This window comes from Alligator mississippiensis, chromosome 3, assembly GCF_030867095.1.
Source record: "Alligator mississippiensis isolate rAllMis1 chromosome 3, rAllMis1, whole genome shotgun sequence".
Classification (NCBI taxonomy): Eukaryota; Metazoa; Chordata; order Crocodylia; family Alligatoridae; genus Alligator; species Alligator mississippiensis.
The window spans coordinates 87760954-87784340 of NC_081826.1; positions in this window are offsets into that span (position 1 = coordinate 87760954).

The window sequence follows — 23387 nt, forward strand, 5'->3', positions numbered from 1 at the left end:
AGCTACACAACAAAAGCTACTGAGCTACAAAGCAATTAAATCATGTGAGGCTCTACAAAATGGGCATTTCCTCAACCTGTCTCATCTATTGGGCCTGCTCTAGCATTTCCAGAGCACATCTATTATACAAAACACAGATAGAGAAGGAACAGGTGCCTCCAGGACCCTGCCTTTATCTGAATGCTCAGGGGATAGATCATTTCCCCAGGATGTGGTATCTTGGCTTCAATTCCTACATCTCCCAAATCAATACTCTAATCATGAGGTGAGATTGAACAGGTGCTCTGCTTGCCCTGCCCAAGTTATGCTACTGCTTCTACTTAGTGTTTCTGATTGGCTAGTTAAGTGGTTTTCTGTAAAAAAGGGGTTGGCTTATGTGAATCCTGTTCTTAGGTGTTGTATAAGGAACTCAGGTGACTAATTTGAGACTGTGGATTTCATTCAGTAACAAGGTACCTAACCGCTAGGGTTCATAGTATTCAACATTGTGATACCTAAGTCCATTTGTGCATTTACCTTTAGGTACCTCATAACCAGGGATCTGATTAAAAAATATCCCCAATTTTCAGATTTAAAGAAATAACCCAAAATCCACATTTTTCCATGATTAAAATGAAACACTACTGTATATACATCTACATATTAGTGGTGCTTCATTTTAATCATGGAAATAGGTGGATTTTGAGTTACATTTCTTATTCCAAAAATTGGGGATTTTTTTTTTTTATTAGAGAAAACCAGGATCCCTGTTCATAACCTATTCTCTTCTCTGGGCCAGACTTCCTGCCTAGACTATACCTCCCATGATGCACTGTGGCTAGGGGACTTCAACAATGCACCTCTGGAAGGGTAAGCTAATCACAGAAGAAACAATGGTGTATTAAGGGGGGTATACTCTAGCCAGGAAGCCTTCCCATGTAAAGCAAAATGTGTCCATATATAAAATATTCAAAGTCCCATCTCAAAAGAAAAAGCATGTGCAGTAAGCTTCATCTGGCTCTAGCTCTATCATTTGGCAACCAGCACTAAGCCCAGATACCACAAATGAGTTGAAATCCAGTAGGCCCTGTGGATTACTTTGCATTAAAATGGCCAAACACCTTTTTCAAACAAGGCCTAAGCAAAAATTAGGTGATACCTCTTTTTTATAAAATAGAAGCTATCCCAAAATCAGTCATTACACATTTTGATTATTTTTTTGGTCCTTGAAACTTGAGGTTCCCAATGACAGTGGTTATTACTACATTCCATATATTATCTGTCAAGGCTGAGAGGATGACACTGGACATGCCTAGCCCACAAACTTACCATGCTGAGTAGTGGCATACTCAAACCCATCAGGCTGCTCCATACTCATTACAGCCCAAACCAGAAAAACCAAAGTCATTCTCCTGATGCACTATAGATAGCTTAGTTGGCACTGTGCTCAGTGATCAACTGAGAATTTCCATTTTTGCCTTTTTTTTTTTGGAAACAGTAAGTCTCCATAGTTTCATAGTTTGAAAACATGATGGGAGGGTACCATTAAAGATACAAAACCTGTAAGGCAAGGAAAAGGACCCTGAAAACTAGTTGTTTATTAAAATCCCATAGCTGCTTGAAACCTCATTTGTGAACCTAAGACTCTATATCTGCAGAGAAATTTGGAAGGAAAAAATAGATTTAAAAAAAAAATCACCTTGAGCTGAGTGGTATTCTATAACAGGGCCTTATCGACCCCTGGAAATTAGCTTGGCATATGCCCCCAACCGAGCGTTGTCTGATATTTCAGCAGCCAACAGCTCTAAGTAATCCAGCCAGTTACCAACCCCCTTCCCTCCCTATACAGTATTTTTTTAAACCTATTTTTAAAGTGAATTTAGTGCTGGTGAAAGCTGCAGGATAAACATTTCCAAGGAACAGAGTTCCCTGTTTATCCAGAGAGCAGGTAGGCACAGGCAGTGACTGCACTAGCTTCCCATTCACCTCCCAGAAAGCAGTACATTGTAATTCTTATCTGGATGATGCACATTTTTGTTCAAGGTGGCAAAATGCCCAGGAGTTCAGCTCTGCCAGGCTGCCAAGAGTTCAACTAAAAATAAAAATACCAAGTGACAGATCTAAGCTTAGGTCCACTTAAAAAATAGGGAATGGATAGCCTAGCCACAATAACAATTAAGTGAACCAGGAGCAGGGAAAAAAGAGAGACAGAATGAGACTGGACAAAGGGAAATGGCTAGAGCTGAAGCCAGCACTTTACAAGTAGTCATCTTGGCTTTAGCTCAATGTTTGGCTTCTATCACTATGATCCAAGGACAAAGTGAACTGAAGAAAATGTTCAGGCACTTCAGTGTCTGACCAGGCCCTGGACTGTAGCAAAGGTTTGCAGTCAGCACTGTCACATTTCAGTCCTCCTGCATGACCTGGCTGATAAGGCCAAACTGGGAACTTAGCTTAACTTTGCCTTTCCATCTTCTGCTATCCATAGCTTTGTCACCATTAATCCCCCCCGGCAGACATCCTCATATTGAAGGATAGCCGATGATCCATAGTTTTGTTAACAAAGGAAAGGAGAACCTGGGACTAGATGACGGGTATGAAGGTGTGATTGCAGTGGCTGAACACATTTATGGTAGCTTTAATCTAGCTAGCATGAATAACAACAGTGAAAACACAGTGGTATTCACTTCAGGAAAGCCTGCAGTCAGAATATAAACCCTCTGGGCCTATGTATCTACTGTGTGTCTAGTCCATGCTTCCAGGTCTTCACTGTTACCCTTAGATTACACTATCACAGGTGTTTCTGCAGGTGTTGCATACACTTCCACATTTTGCTAAATGGAAGTACTCCACGTGGAATAAACGGCTGAAGTCCCTGATTCTACTTTCTATCATCTCTCCCACTGCTGAGTAGGGTTTGCTTGTATAAACCACTGATGTGTTTACTGCACTGAATGCTGCTCTCACAAGCAATCACTTTGGTTATGTACAGACTGTCAAAAAGCCCAAGGCTGAATCAATTCAATCTTTGCAGGTTAGTCTAAACTGCACAGATTAAATTGAAACACAAGTGAACAGACATTTAACCTTTGATTCTGGAAATGCAGTCACATGCCTGCAGTGGCTCAGGCCAGAAGCTGGGGGGGTGCTAGAGCAGGCTCTCTGGCTGTGTGTTCACTTCCTCTTCCGACTGCCCCTGAGGTCTTTGGGATTTGCAGTCTAGAATTACAGCAGTAGGAATCTGCAGGGTTGCTCATCAATTCCTCTTCCTGCTTCCAGGTGCCTCTGGGATTTGTAGTCCACAGTCGCAGCCAGCAGTATGTTTGAGCAGAGGAAGGGGTATTTAAGCCCCCTCCCTGGCCCCAGACTCAGCTGGGGTTTAAAGGGGGTGGGGGGAAGTGGGGGGTAGTCCCCCTCCTTAGACTGGGCTGCATCCCCAGCCAGGCTTGTCTCCCCTCCCCCTTGTCAGCCAGTCCTTATTGCTCCAGCTAGGGAGCAGAGTGGTGCAGCCAGCCCTGCTCTTTGGGAGCAGACAGCACAGCTTAGCCCAGGGCTGGAAAGCATGCTGGAATGCTGGGGGACTCTGGTTTAACTTAAACCAGGAAGGGGTCTGGGATAGAAGTTTCATAAGCTGGTTTGACCCAAATCAGTTAAGTCTGATACTACATTCAACCAGGTTTATCTTAAACCAGTTTCTGCCATTTTGAAACTGGTTTATGTGCACCGAGCTTCTATTCTGTTACAGGTTTAAACCAGTTTCTGATCACTTAAACTGGTTTATATGTAACTTCTATCCCTAGCCTGTGGGAATGTAAAGCGAATACTTATGACCCCGTCTTCCCAGAATGTTCATTTCCTGATCCCAGAAGGAGTCCTGGAATGAAGTGGACAGAGACCTGGACTGAACAAGAGAAAGGGAAAATCTAGGTGAAGACAAGTGATAGGAAGATAGATCAAAGGAAGCCTGGAAAGGGTCAGGAGTAAGGAAGCCTGGCAAGGAAACAAATGAGGCTTGAAAAAAAGGTCAAAACAGGGACAGAAGTGCACCTACACACATACAAAGATGAGTGCAGGAGAAGGTTGCAAAAGGAGAGTGATATTTAAGGGAAGAGGAGAAAAAGCAAAAGGGAGTGTTAAATGTGAGACAGAAGCCAACTCAAAAAGAAAAATCCAGGAGGGGAAAAAAAAAAGTCAGAGCAAAGCAATCACCGGAGGTAACATATCATGTATCATGAAAAGTACAGCAGCATCCCCTGGCACTACTTTAAGTAAGGGAGTATCCAAACTTGCTTCCAGCCAAGAAACGTATTTGGAGGGAGAGAGAGAGAGAGAGAGAGAGAGAGAGAGCGAGCTTGTAACATATTTTGGAAGCCAAGCAGGATGCCAGCCCACATTTCAAATTCCTTGGCTTTTGTCAATCGGTGCCCCAAAGTTAACCTTAATTCAGTGGAACCTGGGTTGCGTTAGCAATTTGCCAAATGTCAGAAACAGTCCTCTAAAGATGAGAGGGGGTTTCAAGCTGAGAAGAGTTAGTTTTTAAGAACTGCCTAGTCCATTTGTTTGTTTATTTTGCACTCTGGCACTGTATTAAAAAATAATGAGAACTTTAAAACCTTCACTAATACAAACTGTACTTCTTTTTGACCTTGCAGATAACTCTGAAGCAAAATGTACAGCTATTTAATTGTTGTTCCCTATGTGTGCTCCCAGCCTGTGCAAAATTTAATGAGAAGGAGAATTTTACTGAGAACTTTTCCAAATCTCTCCTTCCCTTTGCAGACAGGAGGATTTCCAACATGGCATGATATATCTTGAACTGAAAGCAGCGACTATGTGCACATATTATTGTATAGAGCTAGTCTAGGATGGGATTTCAGCTTGCATATGCATGTACACATGCACATGCCTGTACCCATATACGTCATTATTACATATACATATCTAGAGCATTATTTATACATACACATACACAGAGCATATGTCTTCTGTGTTTCACACACACAAACACATGCTGAACTCAACATCTGGCCTTATCAGTAAATATACGTACAATGTTGGAAAGGCCTTATTTTCCTCCCACTCCCTCCAAATTCCCTTCCCTATGGTCAGACTTATTCTATGACCATGATAATTCCAGAAACCTAACACCAGTCCTAATATATCTTTAGTAGTGCTTTTTACATTTTAAAAGGTTTTTCAACTTGAGGAATCCCAAAGTGCTTGACATCACACGCACTCGCGCATGCTCTCGCTCTCTCTCACACACACGCACCCACACACACCAAAGTAACTTTAACCTACTGCCAGTGTGAAAACATCTCAGAGGTGGATCACAGCAGCAGTTCCACAATGCACACCAAGGCAAGCCAACTAGGTCAGGAGCCAAAGTAGTACTCATGACCAACTGAAGCTACACAAGTAATTTGGGATGTCGCTTTCATAGCTGAGCCAAAAGGGGAAAACCGATTAAAAACTACAAGTGTATAAAATAACTGTTGCAGCATGAAGTTTATCAGGAGCACATGTCACAAAATGGGAATCAGAAGGAGAAGTCTGCCATTTAGTCCCAGCTCTACCACTGACTTCTCTAGAAAGAAAGAGAGGTAGCTTGCTGTGTTAAAAATCAAGCAGAAGGCAGGGCAGGAAGAAGGCAGGACAGGGTAGCACCTTAGCATGTACAGACAATTGGACCGGTCTAAGTGAACAGAAACCGATCTAAACCCATAATTGGACAGAAGTTCAGCACACACAGATGGGTCTAAAAATGGCATAAGGGGTTTAAGATAGATCTGATAAGTGGCACATTCAATTCAGATAGATTTAGGTTAGATTGGTGCAAACTTCTGTACTGTTTCTCAGACTGAGAAAACTAAGTGGTTCAGAGAGCAATGTGCTTTCACAGGTGGTGGTATCTGACAAAGCAGGATATCACCTCTGCCTCTCTGAATCAGTTGGCTAAGGTACCCCTTACCTTACCTTCCACCTGACATCTCTATGACGATGCTTCCCCTCTCCTGCCTTACTGATCTTGTCTGGTTAGACTGTGAGCTCTTCAGAAGAAAGGACTCTCACTGTTTTTCTTCTAGCTCCCAGCACAATGGGATCCAACTTAATTTCTACTTTAACAAATAACCACAGCAAACTGGACCCACAGACAAAGTGTTCTTGATTACAAGGGAGAACGTACTTCGTGCTACACTGCAAGCCAGGTGGTTGTGTCTTTCACAAACACATTTTATTGTTTGGCTCTTTAGAAAGGAGAAATCAATGCCTATGAAGATGGAACATATGCCCATTTCACCATCAAATCACACAAAAATGATCCATCTCTTAAAGTAAGAGGAAGGCTCAGCATATGGAGTAAGAAGGAGAACATAACTGTGCAGAAAAACCATGACAAAAAGTGGAGAAAATATAAGCTGAGAAAACTCCTGTACAGAGCTACAAGAAATAATGAAATGGAAAATAACAACATCTTCTCTGGAGTTGGAAGAGAGTTTTTTTTCCACAAACCAGTGTAGCTATTAGGGACAAGAGAGGTAAAACAAGGGTTTCTCAAGTATAGAAGAATCACGTGTCATGAAGCTGATTTGGGTTTCCCAAAGTGTGGAGCTGGTTACCAATTCCAGAAAGCTGGACAAACTTTAAAAAGTCACTAAATGACACTATGTCAGCCTTCTAATGTTGTCAAAAAGGTTACTAGACAGTTTACCAAGTATTATATGCAGTAAAATGACAGAGGATCTTTAATGCATGCCACTAGGAAACACCAAAAATCATTAGATAAGATCACAGTACAGTAACTAAATTGCTAAACTGGCAATACAGGTGGAGGGACCATCCCCTTCAAGGAGCATCCAGAGACTAGCTAGGGGAAAGGGTCATGGAAGCTGTGTAAATGAAAGTTGAAAAGAGTTTAACAATAGAAATCTGGGCTGAAGATAGCAGTTGCAGTCAGTTTCCTATTCCTGAAATGTGCTCATCTTTCAAAAGCTTAGGAAATGCTGATGTAGGCATATTAGTAAGAAAAAGAAATAGATTAAGTGCATCAAATGACATTTTGTCAAATGCTTTGGGTGTTCTGTGTTTCCATGCAGGACACAGACTCCTGTAGGAACACATCTAATGTTGTATTACATTTCCATTAGTCCAATCAGGTCAGAGTAAGCTATTCACCAAATCACCTGTATAATTTATTTGAAGATCTGAAGCAGAGCCAGCTTCTTGATTTGGTTTACTGTGTCTTGGTTATAGCATAGGACCCTTAAGTGTTACAGTAACACAATAAATAAATACCAACAATAATAAGTAGTAAGACTTAGGAATATTCCTACCCTGGACTATCAGGATGGGTAGGTCCCGCATCTCTAATTTCAACAGTTCTATCACAGATATATATAATCTGTGGGGAATCTCTTTGGGTTTGTATCTCTACTGACATAAATCAATTATAGGTTCTGTCACTGCTGGAATTTAAGCTATTGTGCTGTCCTGGGGAGCCATGATGTCTGTGCTGAAATATAGGTAAGAATGACCACATTAAAATGTTTTATACAAGAAATAATATATTCAGATGCAAAGGCCACTGATTAACACCAGGAATCATGTGGTTAATAATAATCTTTTCATTTTCCTAACTGCCCTGTTCCTTAGGACTTAAGTTAACAATTCAACAAAGCTGTCTACATCTTAGCTTTGAGTGACTGCATTGAAACTAGGACAAACTCAAACAGACGCCTATGAAAAGCAAGGACTTATCGTGTGCTAGGAGGCGGTGGAGAGAAAGAGTGTGGGAAGGAAACAATGCATGTCTGAGTGGAGTGTTTATCTGCTTGACATCAGAACAGACCAGTCATGTTGTTTTCCTTTCCGTTCAATGCATGAACACAGGACAGTGTATAGTACCAGGCTGTGCAAAAGCCTCTGGTTGTGTCCTTCTGTTTGTATGGTTTGTTGACATAAGGTGGAGTTCAGGTTATTGTTATGTAGGCAGCTTCCGGCCACCGTTTCTGATAGCTATGAATCAGAACAGCAGTACAGGCCTTTTTCTCTAAAAGACCAGAGCCAACACTAGGCATGTTGTTAAAATCTATGCTGTGTCCAGCTTGGGGGAAGTAGCACTTTCATCCACATTTCCAGAGATGTTTTATTATGAACTAAACTTTTTCTTTGTAAAGGCTAGAAACCCTGGAAGCAGTTTTTCACAGCAAGGCACCCTTATACATACATATGATCCCACTGAATTATTTTCCCTTGTGGTTAAGAGTCTCTGCAATCTGATTCTTAGGTTATTTCTGAGAACAATTGGTGCCAAGAGAGGTTCAACCTATAAGAAAAGCAAAGAAACTGAGGAGGAGAAATCAGTGGAGCTCCACTGACTTCAGCAGAGCCATATTCATTTACGCCTACTGAAGATCTGACCCCACAACTGTCACTAACCTTGTGGTGATGTGTAGGATTTGACAGTACTAACTCTAGTCCCTCATCATAGGCACCTGTTAAATGGTAAAAACAAATTAAATAAATTCTTTAGTACCTACAGATACCCATGAAATGACTGACATGGGACACAAAACAGCCTGAAAAGAGAGCAGCATACTGCAGCATGTACAGCACCAATAACATGTACAAGAAGATAGACAGTACTTACCCCAGATTTCTCTACCCTATGGCAGAAAGGCAAGCTCCAGTCTTATTCCACTGGGAACTGAAAATTGGTTTGTGTCTATGTAGAACATATTCAGAGCCTCAGAGTTGGAAGCATCCTGAATAAGTGTCTCTAACATGTTTCTTCCATAAAAACTACTCTGTAGTTGAAATAGTTTTGCTGGCCACCTTTGTGGCTGATAATCACACAGCACAATAAGCTAGCTGGTACAGAGAATACTGTCACCTATATTTGATGCCTTCTGTGAGATGTGTATGGATTCCCCTCCAGAAGGAAGACAAACCAAAGCAAGACATTTCTCACTTCATTGAAGTTGACACCCAGAGGAAAATCTGAGAACAAAAAAACAGGTGGTAGGAGGACAAAACAAAAGATATTTAAAAGTCTGCTGACAGCCACAACATGCATAGTTTCTGCAGCATAATCAAAACTGTCTACGAGCCAAGCGCACAAGGCACCGTCCCTCTGAGGTTTGAGAATAGAACAATAATCTTTAAAAACAGCTCCACCATTAACACAGTGGAAGGAACCACTGTCAAGAGCTGCTGGACTGACAGTCTAATGCCAAAGACAATACCAGTGAAGCCATTCCACAACACAGCCTTAAAGAAAGAGTACCTTGCAGATCCACCAACTCTTCAAGAGACCTTGAAAGCCAATAAGGAGATGGAGAGCAATAAAGCATGTGGTTTTGATGGAATTCCAGCTGAAATTTATAAACAAGTTGCAAAACAGCTCTTCCAGATTATTTTGCAGCAATGATGATGGTATTGCACTCCTGCCTATAAGCTTGGAAGATCCTCAACTCACATTCTCCTCAATAAACTCACTTTCCACACTGAGGAGATTCTATTCGAGTATCAGTGTGATTTCAGACCACTCAGTAGGTAGAATAGATATGATCTTTGTTGCTAGATAGCTGCAGGAGAAGTGCCGTGAACAACACTAAGTTCTTTACGTGGCCTTAATTGACCTGACTAAGGCTTTTGATTCAATCAAGAGAGAGGTCCTGTGGAAGATCTTGATAAGATAAGAATGCTCAACAAAATTTGTGACCATTATCAGACTTTTTCATGATGACATGACAACAATCATCCTAAGAAATGGCTCAGAAACAGATCCCTTCACTACTAGAATTGGAGCCAAGCAAGGATGTGCGATTGTATGAAGACTCTTTTCCATCTGTTCTATTTTCATCTATTCTATATTTCATTGGATGCATCTACACATGCTGATTTAAGGCACATTAGACATTTTTAAGATGCACTAAGGGTGTGGGTTTACATGTGCGTACCCTTAATGTGCCTTAAAAATGACAATTTTAAGCTATTTGCTCCTGCAAAAGCAGGTATCAAATTTAGGCACAAATAGCAACGCGCATGTAGATGCACTGAGGCACATTAACGCTGTGTATGTTGACTGATTTGGGACTAACTTTAATCCCAAATCGGTCTGCATACCGCGTTAATGTGCCTTAGCATGTGCACATATAGACATGCCTAAATTGGCCTAATGTGCTTTAGGCAAACATGCATTAAGTTTAGGTGTGCATTAAAAGCGTGTAGACATGCCCATTGTTCCTAAATTTCCATCTGGAGTCAGCATCCAATGGATGGGAATTTCTTTAACATCAATCAGTTACGTTCCAAATACAATAATCAACACTTCCACTACTGATCTTCAGTATGCTAACAATTGTGTTGTGTGTCCCCACTCAATTGAAGAGCTCCAGGAAACTTAATTGCTTGGATTCACTGTCAACATAACGAAAACCAAGATCCTTTACCAACCCACCTTCAGCCAACCAGTTGCTCCTCCACATTTTACTATTAGAGGGCAATCCTTGGAGAATGGTGAGCATTTTTCCTACTTGAGTAGCAGTCTTTCCCAAAAATAAACGTAGATGACAATATTCAACATAATAAAATTTACCAGTGCTGCCTTTGGACATCTCCAAAATTGTCTTTGATGATCATGACATCAGGACCCAAACCACACTTCTTGTCTACTAGGCTGTTGTCAACCCTACCCTGTTTTATGGGTGTGAAGCTTGGATGACATACTAGAAGAATGAAAAATCTTTGGAACACTATTGTCAGTGATGTCTTCAGAAAATCCTGCCTATCAGTTGGAAGGACGGAATAAAAACCAGTGTCCTGGCTCAAGCAAACGCTATCAGCATTGAAGCTATGTTTATATGGCACCAGGTTTGTTGGACAGGGCACATCAAAAGGATAACTGGGCACGTCTACATGTGCAAATGCTTCAGGGTGGGTTTCCTCTAGAGTAACTTACTCTAGAGGCAGTTATTTAAATGTGTGGGGAAGTGGGAGCAGATTTGCTGCTCATGGCAGCAGTCTGCTCCCATCCCCACTGGCCCTGCACCAGCCCCCTGCAGCAGCCAAGGGGAGCTCTTGGCTCCCCCTGGGTGTTAGTCCAGGAGCTGGCAGGGAGCACAGGGCCAGGAGAAAGCTGTCTCCTGGCAGGGGCTGGGAGATTGCTCCCTACCCCTGGAAGCTCCCTGCTGCCAGGGCAGCTCTACCACCGAAGCTCAGATGGGGACAATGTCCCCCTGCCTGGCAGCAGGGAGCTTCCTTCCCCAGGGCTGAAAGATTCAAATCTCACAGCCTCTGCTCTGTGATTTTGAGCGTGGAGCAGGGCCTGGGAGCTCCCTGCTGCTGGGCAGGGGGACATTGTCCCCACCCTGGCAGCAAGCATCTCCTGGGGGCAGAGAGCAATCTCTTTCCCTTCTGCCCAGCTGACCAGGAGCACATTTGCTCCCAGTCGGCTGTCTACATGTGCCATACGATGCAGTAAGTAATCGGAAGTAAATTTGCTATTTGTATTTACAGGTAGCAGATTTACTCATGATTAGAGCAAATTTACTGTGCTGTCTGCATGTGTAGATGGTGACACTTACTGCACAGTAATTTGCCCTAATCTTGAGTAAAGCATCTCATGTAGATACTCCCACTGACAATCAGCTGCCAAACCGGATCCTATACTCTCAACCCATCGATGGTCACTATAGAGGTGAGCTAAAGAAGAGATTCAAGGACAGCTTGAAGGCCAATCTGAAGAAATGTGATATTAACAACGATATCTTGGAGACTCAAGCACTGAATCATCCCCAGTGGCACAAGACATTGCCTCACTATGGAGGTCAATAGACAAGAGATACAAGGGGAAGGAGCTGTGACCCGACATCACCAGGATCTATTTCATCTCAGAACTGTTTGCCACATCTGCAGTTGAACATGCCGATCTGAGATCTGCTTCCTCATCTATGGACTCACTGATGACTTTGCTATTTATTGGAAGACTGCCATCCTTGTAACGAGGGATTGCCAACAATATGTATGAAGCCCCATGCTGACCTTTATGCTGCAATCCATAGCTGCAGTACACATCACATTACCGTCACCTACATGCATTCTGCTGGCTCTCTGAATGAATTTATCAGGTACTTAGGCCAAGACTGTGACAATGATCTGATATGCATGCCAGTTCAGGTCAAGCTCAATTTGTTCCAACCAGTTTTGCAACTGGTTCCTGATGATTCAGAGCAAAGAAAGAGATGGTGAAAATATTTAGGCTCCTTTCTATGGAGGAAGATCCCATAATATTTTGTTAAAAATAAACAGTATTATGTCCTGTTCTGTATAAACTGCTGCAGATGGAGCCCTTGTAGGGACTACCAGGTTTTCATGTTAGTCAAACAGATGATAACTTGTCCAACTGCACATAAGCATCAAGAACCTTCCTGTCACATTCTCCCTGCTCCAGACCTTCTAGGAAACTTTACCTCAATCCACGAACAAACTCTCCTCTGCAGGGAAAGACAAAACCAAAGGTGACAAGCAAACTGATATGGGAAATTGTTGCACTTACGATAGGGAACATGAAGGGGTGGTTCTCTTTCATCCTTCCATCTCTGCCTTCCTCCCACCCAGGACCAGTTTCTTGGTTTTCCACTAGGAAAAACCTGGTCACCCTGTTTTATTCTAGAGACAGGCATGGCAGAGCACAGTCATACTTGCAATCAGAGAAATGAAGAAATTGGATTCCTTGGTAGCAAAAGCTGTGCTCCTCTTCTTAAAATGGCTGTTTACCTTTCTTGGAGCAGGAGATATTTAGGCCAGAGCTCTACTGTCACCATTTTAGGTACTGTCCTGACCATTAAACCTGATTAAGGCTTTGAAATATTAACCCCATTCAAAAAGTGCATTTTTGTGAATCAAACCCTTGCTCCCACAGAGAACTCATTTGCCCTGGTTACACTTATTTATTTATTTAGCGAATGCAAATCTGCAAAGCCAAGCAATAGCCTCCTCAGTTATTAATCTGCCTCTTAGTTTGTAGAGGGGACGTTCCTCAGTAATGTGCAACATTGTTTGTATCTCTCTGCAAGAGCGCAGTGGCTTAGCACTGAAACCCCAGTGGTGGAGGTTGGCTGTGTAGGGGCCTTGGCTTGTCCTGAGCCTGTTTAACAGAAACCACTCTTGCCGTGTTAACTCAAAGCCAGTAAGTTGACAAGCGGGGTTTGTCACAAGGAACTTGTTTGTGACTTCCCGTGTTTCCCATTCCTTGATCCAAAGAGTATCTACAGACAGGTCCTGGTCCGGGAGGTTGCATCACAAGGAGTGTCAGGCCTTGGATAGATTAAACAGATCATTGTAAAGTGGTAGGTGAGGTGCAACATGAACGGTTACTCTGAGAACAGGGCAGTTTGTGAAAGCAGAATCTATTCATTTTCACAGTGAGTAAAATTGATACATGATACAGAAACCAGAGACCTTTCAGATTTATGTAATAAGCGCTACCTGCTCCTCAGACTTGTCAGTAAAACAAAATACACTATCACTAATGCTCCATTACTGCCATCTCAGGAAGCTGGACAGTCCCTGACCCCTCCAGTGAATTTGGAGTTTAAACAGTTCATGCCATTATCCTTTATACCCAGCCACAATGGCTTGTGTTTTCATTAAGTTAACCGGGTCACTGAAGGTATCCCACACTAGCTAGTGAGACTGGACCAAGTATTTTAACATAAATATGAATGGCTCTTGGATTTCAAAAGTTAATTTTGCTGGGTCTTCAATAACATCCACCCCTACAGTTTGCAAAAGAGTCTTTCCATTCATTGCTTCTTTCTATGGAGAGAAAAGCATCAGTCATGCTATTCTATTCTGATTGCAGATTTCACTGAATGCCCTTGGAATTAACCATAAATGCCATAGGAAACATATGAGGCTACAAGCCATAAGTGAACCATTCACTGTAGCTTGGTAGCCATATATAGTGGAATAGTTAAAAGATGGCCTGCACAAGATACAGAACTACTAAGGTATAAGTGGGGTTGAAAACTAAATTAAATTTCGAAATCAGGATCAAATACAATATTAACACTAAAGAATAGACACACACTATGCAGATCAAAGCCAAGAAAGAAATCAGAACAATGTAATTATTTTCAACTAATTTGACATGTCCAGTCATCTCACTATTACCTTGCACTCTTCATCCATTTGTCCCCTGTTCAGAGAGGAGAAGAAATGACTAATTCACAGGGGATTGGCTAACTGGGTTTTTAACTATGGGGATTCACTGCATTCCCAGTGCATTTAATTAGAATTCTGTTAGCTCTGCTTAGTCACAGGCAGGAAAATAGAGAAAAAGGGAAGGCAGAAAAGACAGATTGAGAGAAGGAAGTCCAGATTGAAGAGATAGCAGAGAAAAAAGACACAGTAAGGGATAAAACAATTTAAGAATAAATGCATTGCATCCTGAAATCAGTCCAATAATCTGAGACCTACATTTTCTCATGACTTGGGTATCCACATGAAAACACCCTAAAAGGTCCTGACTTTCCAGATTTGCTGAGCACTCACCTTTTGATAAATTAGGTCACTTTACAGCATCTCAAGTTGAGTAACCCAAATCACTGATCACTTCTGCACATTTCAGGCCTGAATCTCTTGTTATAACACATGTACCATGTAGAACAATGCTTCATGTATTCCACTGTTTTAACAAGACAATGTTTTTCTTTGCCGGAATGACTGTTCTTCATAGGATACGTCCATAGTACAGAGCAGACTCATGTTTGCACAATGCATCTGTGTGCATCTGCATAACAAAGCAGTACATGACCTACACTCCTGTACCCCAGTTCACGCAGAACTGCATCCACACAGGTGTGGCACTTGGATTTCTCAGGTTGCATCTCTGGTTTTCTAAGGCCTCACTAGCTTGAGTCAATCTGCTGCTGGTTCATGGTGTACAGTGTTTGCTTTTCCAGGCCCCCCAACAGGAGTGTATTTTAACCTGCCCACTCAGTTTGTAGGAGGCACATTCCAGATGGCACCAAGCCATGCATCCAAGCACTACTGAACACAGAGGTAGCTAGCTGTACTAGTCTAAATGCATTGTTTCTTCTTGTGACTAACCCGTCATTGAAGCAGGCTACTGATAGACAATATAGGAGGAGGTAGAAGATACTACAACAACAGCTTCTAACCCTCAAAAGATGGCAGTGAGCCTCAGAGAGGAGTTGATTTCTGGCAGAGTAAAGGCCACTAGTGCACAGAGCAATGGCTGTTGGTGATGGACTGTCACTTCTGGCACAGGACAAGTAGTAGAGAATTATGGGATCACAATGTCATGCAGGCCTAAAAAGAGCAGTAAGGCTAAGTACAGACAGTCAAAAAACCCAAGGCTGAACCAATTCAGTCTTCTCAAGTTAGCCTAAGCTGCAGAAATTAAACTAAGAAACAACTGGACACACATTCACTTTTGGTCCAGGAAATGAAGTCGCATATCGGCAGTGGCTCAGGCCGGGAGCAGGGGGGGGGCATGGCTCTCTGGCACATAGCCAGCATGGGCTGTGTGTTCATTTCCTCTTCCTACTGCCCACAAGGTCTCTGGGATTTGCGGTCCATAATTACAGCAGCAGGACTATAGAGTTGCTTATCACTTCCTCTTCCTGTTTCCAGGTGCCTCTTGGATTTGTAGTCCACAGTTGCAGCCTGCAGTAAGTTTTTAGCAGGGCAGAGCAGCTTGGGGGAATGGAAGTACAAGCAGGGCAGGGCAGTACTTGGTGGGGAAGGGAACTTTAACCCCCTTCTCTGGCCCCAGAACCCAGCCGGGGTTTGCCGGAGGGGGGGCAGTTCCTGCCCTCTTCACACCCCCCAACTATTCTCTGCTGGAGCAGACAGCCCAGCCCACGGGCTGGAAAGCCTGCTGGGGGACTGTAATTTAACTTGAACCAGGAAGGGGTTTGGGACAGAACTTTCCTAAACCAGTTTGACCCAAATCAGTTAAGTCTGATATTACATTCAACCAGGTTTATCGTAAACCAGTTTCAGCCATTTTGAAACTGATTTATGTGCACTGAGCTTCTGTTCTGTTACAGATTTAAACACTGGAATTGGGTGTCGGAGGTGTATGTGTATTGTTCTCTCTAGCATTGGATATGTTGGCTGTACATGGGTAGAGTAAACACTGCCTATTCTAGCTCACAAAAGGGTTCAGAGACTGACTGCCTGACTGACCAGTGGTAATGTGCACTATAAGACATGGTATCATGGAAGAGAGTCTTTGGGAAGTGGTAAAGATGCAGGAAGAGTTGAGGATTCCAGCTTGATGACTACTAAAATGTCCAAACATCTCCTCCTGCGTTTGTCCTGCTTCCTCATCCTCCAACTGTGCAATAGTGCAACCATTTTCAAGTCCACCCTTCAGCTTTCTCCCTCTCAGTCTATGACAACATCAGGCAACTGTATATTTGGAGTGTCCAATGGGACACCCTGCTTCCAGGCATGTTCACCTGTCTCCAAGCTCCAGTCATTGCTGACCAAACTGAAAAGCAAGAGGGTGGAGCAGATACAGCACGAAAGGGTGCATAGTGCTAAACAGTAGGGGAGTGGAGAAGCAGAGCATGTGAGAGCAGTCCCATTTTAATCATGTGTCCTGGGCATCCTCCCCAATGGGACAAAAGAGATAATTTGATAAAAACCCATGGGACACCCAGGACTACAGGGCTGACACAAAGATATGTCACCTATATCATATCACCCTAATTATATGTTCCTTTTTTTTCTTCCAGTTGCACAGGTGTTCATTTGACCCTACAGGTCTTTTCTAAGTTTTCTCCTTTTTCAATTCTGGTTCATGAAGGTTTCTTGTTACGTTGGTGGGAAGTAGTAGTAGGCCCAGAGAACGGGCCTGGTTTCTATTCTCAGCTGACTCGGATCAACAACAAACATATTTTTGGTTATCACCTGGACATCCATGCCACTCATCTACAGGCCAGATAACACAGGTCCATAGGATGGATCTGGCCTGTGGACATAGAGAGATCACCATTGGTTTAAACTAAAAGCAGCACCATTACACACAACCAGAGGCTTCAGCTGCTTTGGATTCAATTGCTTGATCAACACTCATCCTGGGTAAGTAACTTTCAGAGAAAACTGTCACTAAGTAGACAATGGGCTTGCAGTTAGCAGAAGCAGCAGCTTCATGTCTAAATGTTTGCAGACACTTGGGTAAAATGTCTCAAGGCAAATTTCAAAAGGACATCCCCACCCCCTACTGCTGCATGTGTTTAAAGAGGCAATCTTAGAGATAAGAGGTGGCTTTCCTTCTGTTTCTGTGCCAAAAATGTCAGAGGGAGACAAGTTTTGTGAATTATACTGTAACAATTGATATATGATCTTCTGTCTCATTTCCATACACATTTGTACACACAAATGTTGTGGAGCTATATAGAGCTATAGAAATCCTCTATAGAGGCTCTGGGCTGCCTTGAAGCATCCACTATATACAACAAAAAATGATGTATACTCAATGATATCCCACATGAGCAAGTCTCCGGGGTGAGTTTACAAGCATCTGAACATTGTGAAAATAACTGGCCCTGCTCTATGGTTTAGTTAATGTATTTCTTTTGACTCCAGAGAAAAGCAAAACAGAACATCAAAAAAGAACCATCAATTTATTTTGCCTAAACTCATCGTTACTCCTCAGTTGTGGATGCTAACTCACTGTCTGAGATTCTGGCCAGACAGATACCAGCCAGATCTGAATATCTTGCCTACATGAAAGTGTTGTATCAATTTATAAACTAGATTAATTAAAATCACCGTGACCCCCTTTTGTGAACATTTCTATTTTGATTTGAAGACAATGCCTTCCAGTAATTCACCCTGAATCAAATCCCTGCCAGTTTAAATTGGTCCATCTTTCTCACAGAGATGGGGCATAATAGCTAACCTTAACCTTTAGTTTAGTGATGATCTTCTGCCATGTTACACAATCATTTTTCTACAGAGCTCTCTCCCTGTGCTGAGTTGCTTAGACTGTTGCACAGAGATCTGAAATATAAAACAGCATCCAAAACACATTTGCAAAAATCTGCTACCCCAAAAATCCAAACCCTATTGCTTTACTTCTCACTCAAAGGGGTCATGCGGACTCATTTTGTATACAATCTTAATCCTTTCTGTTGGTAGAACTTGTGGGGGCATCGTTTTGCTTTACTAGAAATAAAAATGGCTGTTCAGAAAAATAAGTCATTTTCCCATGGCATTATAGAGTACACGTAAAATCTTTCATGTTACACATCTTTCCCTGCTTCCTGTATAGTTAATACAGTACAGTGCTGTCAGACAATTAATAAATTATCCATTCAGTGGCTATAACCTAGCATTCTGACCCATCATGGAACAGCTCCCAAATCAGGACTTCATGATGTTAGGAAGAGTGTGGACAAAGTGGGAATCAAGAAATCTAAGTCATATTCTCTCCTCTCCCACTGACCAGTTGTGTCACATTGGACAAATCACTTCACTGCTGTTTCCCCTTGTTCATTTGGACTGCAAGCTCTGTGTGCACGCCCGTCTGTGCAGTCTGGTTTCCCACTAGCAATGCAATGTTCCTCACTAGTGGCAGCCCTTCCTTGGCAAACGTGCCTTGCATGCTGCTGTCAATAAAGCTTGAATCGAACACTCCTGTCTTTTGACCAAGTACCTTGGCTTTCCTATTTGGGGAAAAAAAAGAGATCTTCCAGACCTCCTGGCTGCACAGAAAAGCTCCAAAATACAAAAACCTAAAGATTCAAAAGCCAAGACGGAAAATAAACTCTGACTGTATCATTTGTCCTCTTAGATTCTTATTATTTTAGACTCAGTCCTGATCTGGGGATGTTTGGGGTTGACTACTATTTGGCCCTGCCAGAACTTAGCGGGACTTTGTCTAGGGGGGCAAGTTCCCAAAGTTACATAGGCTGAAAGTAGTAAATGCTGCCCATTCATTTCATTTGTACTTTTATTGCTTCGCGCTCTCAATAGGCTTAAACTAGAGCCCACAAAGTAGGCTACCGTACCTCAGAATGAGCCACCCTCCATCTATTAATCCATCCTGGCAGTTCTGTTGTCCTCATCCCTAAAATTTCTGAGCGTTTTACTCAAAGGACAGTTATGGTCTCCTTTCCCTGCACTGAGAATCTTACTCTCCTTGATGTGTTAGAGGCCTCTCCTCTCCCATGGTCCTTCCCCTGGGCTGCATGCCTGACTTTCAGACCCCATGCCTTGCATCCCTGGGAGGGTTGCAGCACCCCCTACTTCTTCCATGGGTAAACACACAACCAAAACATCCAGCTCCAGGGAAGCTTGACCCTTCAGCGACCCTTAGTCTAACCTAACACGGGTCACTCTCACCAGCAGATTTGTTTATCTCGAGACCTCAAGGCTCCAAATCCTAAAGCACCAGCTTTGTCTCTAAACTCCAAGGCCTACCCAAGCTCCTAGACATGTACATGTCAACTCTGAGGGAAACTGGGTTGTATTTTCTAGCCTCTTGCTTGCTATTTATGCTGGCCTGTGATATGGAGAGGCCACAGACAGTTGCTTTTAGCAACTCAAAAGAAAACTAATGCAGCGCAGGGAGCAGACTCAACTGTAACTGCGATACTCTTGTTATCAATCTGCCTCTGACAAGGAGTCTCTTCCCCTCTCACTTAGTAAATTATATGTATGCTCTACCTGTGGTACTCCAAGTGCCTGACTCAAGGAGAAGGTGGGGAGACGGGGCGGGGGGGGGGGGGAAGAGGAAGAATATTTGGTTGATAGTATTTTGAAATTAATAGATTTTAAATGGATCTTTATTGTGGTCTGCAGGATCTCACTTGGTAATAGTGACCTTGATTGTGCAAACATGCACACACATGCATAACTTAGCCTATGCAAGCTCTTCCAATATCCAGCAGTACACAAGAGTAACGGATATGTCTGTCCCTAAGTGTTGGCAGGACTGAGCCCAAAATCTGGATATTCTAGGGCCGAAATGATTTAGTGTTGTGAATTAAGTTATTAGATGTCAATATTTGATTAATTCATTGCAACTGGGAATAGAAAAGAATAGGGTGTTTTTGTTTTGCAAAAAACATGCATCAGGTATGAGTTTTGCAAAACTCAATACAAGTTTTGTTTCTCCTCTAGATCCCATTATATCCAAGCATGCAAAACCAGGGCAACCCAATGAAATAACTATACTTCAATTGTTGCTAATTTTAAGAAGACTGGTGAATACAGACATCAGAAAATTTCTGAATAGTTTCTTCCTCTTTAAACAGTATTGGGGGGAAATTAGTCTCATGCTTTCTTTCCCATTTAAACAGAGTTGGAGATAGGCAAAATTGCTGTGACAGCAGATGCCAAAATTCAGGACAACTTTTCTCTTATCATAAGGACTATGCAAAATAGAGGAAAGAAACAGCAGCAGGATGCATCATTTTGGGAATGTCTGCTATCACAGAAGTGGCTGGAAACAACTCATTTGAAATATGCAGAGCCATTATCAGGCCTGGGCTTAAATAAACTTTACTGTCCATTCAGTGATCAACCTCCCTCAGAGCTGCTGGCTCCATTCATCACTGTCACTTTTTCAAAGTGACTGTGATGACAGTTCATGATCATTAACTAGTAATGGTGTGCTTTGCATTAAAAGGGAGGGCACATCAAACAGACTGACCCCGAATTTGAAGTTAACTAAATTATATAATAGACATTCTCAGGCTAACCATATACAGATGGTGACAAAAGGTGGAACAAAATGGTAGGTAAGAAAAACAAGGAGGTGGGGGCACATTTCATGTCATATCTATTGGTTTCTCAAATTGCTTGTTGGGATGTTTAATGATATTAATTAATTTAAAATTAATTAAAGAAATTACCATCACAAAAATGGGCAGTTACAGTGATGCTTCTCGGACTGAAGTGAGTGGGTAAAGCAAAGTTACAAGTATTAAAAGACTTCAGATTTCTGATTTGCTCTATTTGGGCTTTTCCTGATACACATTCATTATGATATTTCATTCTAATCAAAGCTGCAAAACTGGTGAGGGACAACCATTAATGATGGAGATGGAAACACAAAAGGGTAAGATTTGAAACACCTAATTGAACCACATAGCAAAATCCTTCCTCCTCAAGGATGCCAATCCTGCCTCTGCCCCCACCCTCCTCCTACAGTTCACTCCCATTCTCATTACCTCTGTAGGCATAAGGCACCTAAACTAGAGATCTCCCACAGCCCTGCTGCATGTTCCCAGGCAAAATCATATTCTAGCAGGATTTTCTATCATTACTTATTCATGCAAGGAAGAAAGGAAAGAAGATCTTATGATTAAGACACTAAACTAGCATTCAAGGTGAGCAGCTTAGTTCCCAGCTCAGTCAGGGGACATTACAACCCCCTGTGATTTATTGCAGGCAGCATGTTTTATGGAGGCAGCATGAATCTTAAATATCTCTATCAGTTCCTGATCCGTCCACTAATCAAGAATTATTTACAAAAGAAATCTGTGAGCTGCAGATAGCAAATAAATCTGAATTTCACAATGATTATGTAAATCAAAACGTTATGGAAGAGCCTTTTTTTCTTGGCACTGGTCAATATGATAAATTGGACCAAGAAAAAAAATCTCAAGTGTTTAGAATTAAGTCTTAAGTGCACACCATGGGACCTCAGTAAACTGATTTGAAAAATGTAGATTATGAAGTCAGTAGGCACTACTGAATGCATAGGATGTCTATGAATCAGGCTACTGATTGAAACCCATTGAAGTCAAGAATCTTTTTTATTTAGATGCTTAATGAAATATTTAGAAGCGTAACTTTAGATACCTTTTTTTTTTTTTTTTTTAATCTTGGTCTTAGTGTTGGTAAATATTATACAGCAACTGTCCCATGAGGCCTTTGCCTTCATTTGAAAATGGATCAGATAGAGACATTTGAACATATTTCATCTTCAGCACACTCCTTCGCACCTCAATCTCTACAGCAGTCTAGCAAGTTGCATACTTTTATCCTTCAGAAAGAGTTTATTAAAATGCCTTAATAGGAGCATACTTGACAAGAAACTGTCTGGGTGTCTCCATACATTTAGACTGTATGCTTCTTGGCACAGGGATTATCCAGCTACTAGTGTGTACTTTTACAAGGCCCCATACTATGATGCTCTGATCTTCACTAGATCTGAAGGCATTGCTATAATAGTGATAAGTAAGTGGTAGGAAGGTTACCAGTGACCCAAATAGAAGTTAGGTACCTAAATGCCCATTGGTTTTCAAAGGAAGTTGGTTATTCAAATGCCCTTTGTGCCTTTAAGCATACATGTCTTGGAATTGAATTCAACCTTGGCTGGCATCCTGTAACTTTGTCCAACTCACCATGGCTCAAACTGTTTTGGAAGAGACCTCTACAGCTGGATGAAACCATATCTGAGTACTCAACTCAGGCCTGGTTTTCTGAGATGCCAAGTACCCAGAACTCTCATTTGTGATTAACAGGGACAATACTTACACTCAACAGACAGGAGTGTGGTGAGGTACAGATCAAGTCCCAAACAGCTGCAAAATCTTCAAAGCCTTGGGTTTCTTTACTATTCATTCCATCCAGGAAGAGCACATACCAACTGCAGATGCTTCCTCAGCCTGACGAAGATTATTTATACTTGAAAGCTTGCAAAGTAGAATTTTTTCCAACTTTATGAGTTGGTCTAATAAAGGATATCAGATTTACCCAAAGATCCTTGTCTGCCTATGGATGTTCAACATTTTGTTAACTCAGTAATGCAGGCTGAACTGAACAGAGTCACTCCTGATTAGATTAACATTTTCCTTTGCTCAGTGATTCCCAGTTTATTTTAACTTTCCCATATCCATCTTGCATGGTAAGCTATGCGGGATGAGGACTATGTGTATTTGTAGTTTATACTGGGCCAAGTGCTTTGTCAACAGCATACGATGGAATAATGAAAAAAGGGGAAATGAATATTAATGCTGAACTGAACCAGCTGATGAATTCAGCAAATGGCCGTAAGCTATATAGGACACCTGCTGTATGAACTTCTTCTTCTCCCATTTTCCCCTGCTATTTACCATACTCTTTCAATCATCACCTTTAAGTATTTCCTTTAGGGAAGGTTTCCTCCAGGAACAGAGGCTGGATGGTATTGTGTTATTCTTTGGAGAAGCATCCCTTTCAGAAATAGTCCAATATAAGGCAGTCATATTATTTTCAATGATACATTTTGATAACAGGAAATTACTCACCAGATTTTTCCAGGTAATCGTATTGATGCTTGTCCACACCACAGGTCCTACCCTGCTTTTATAGCAGTGTGGAAAAAACTAAGAACTGTGATTTGTAGCACGTTGTTTTAAAACTGCAGGCTT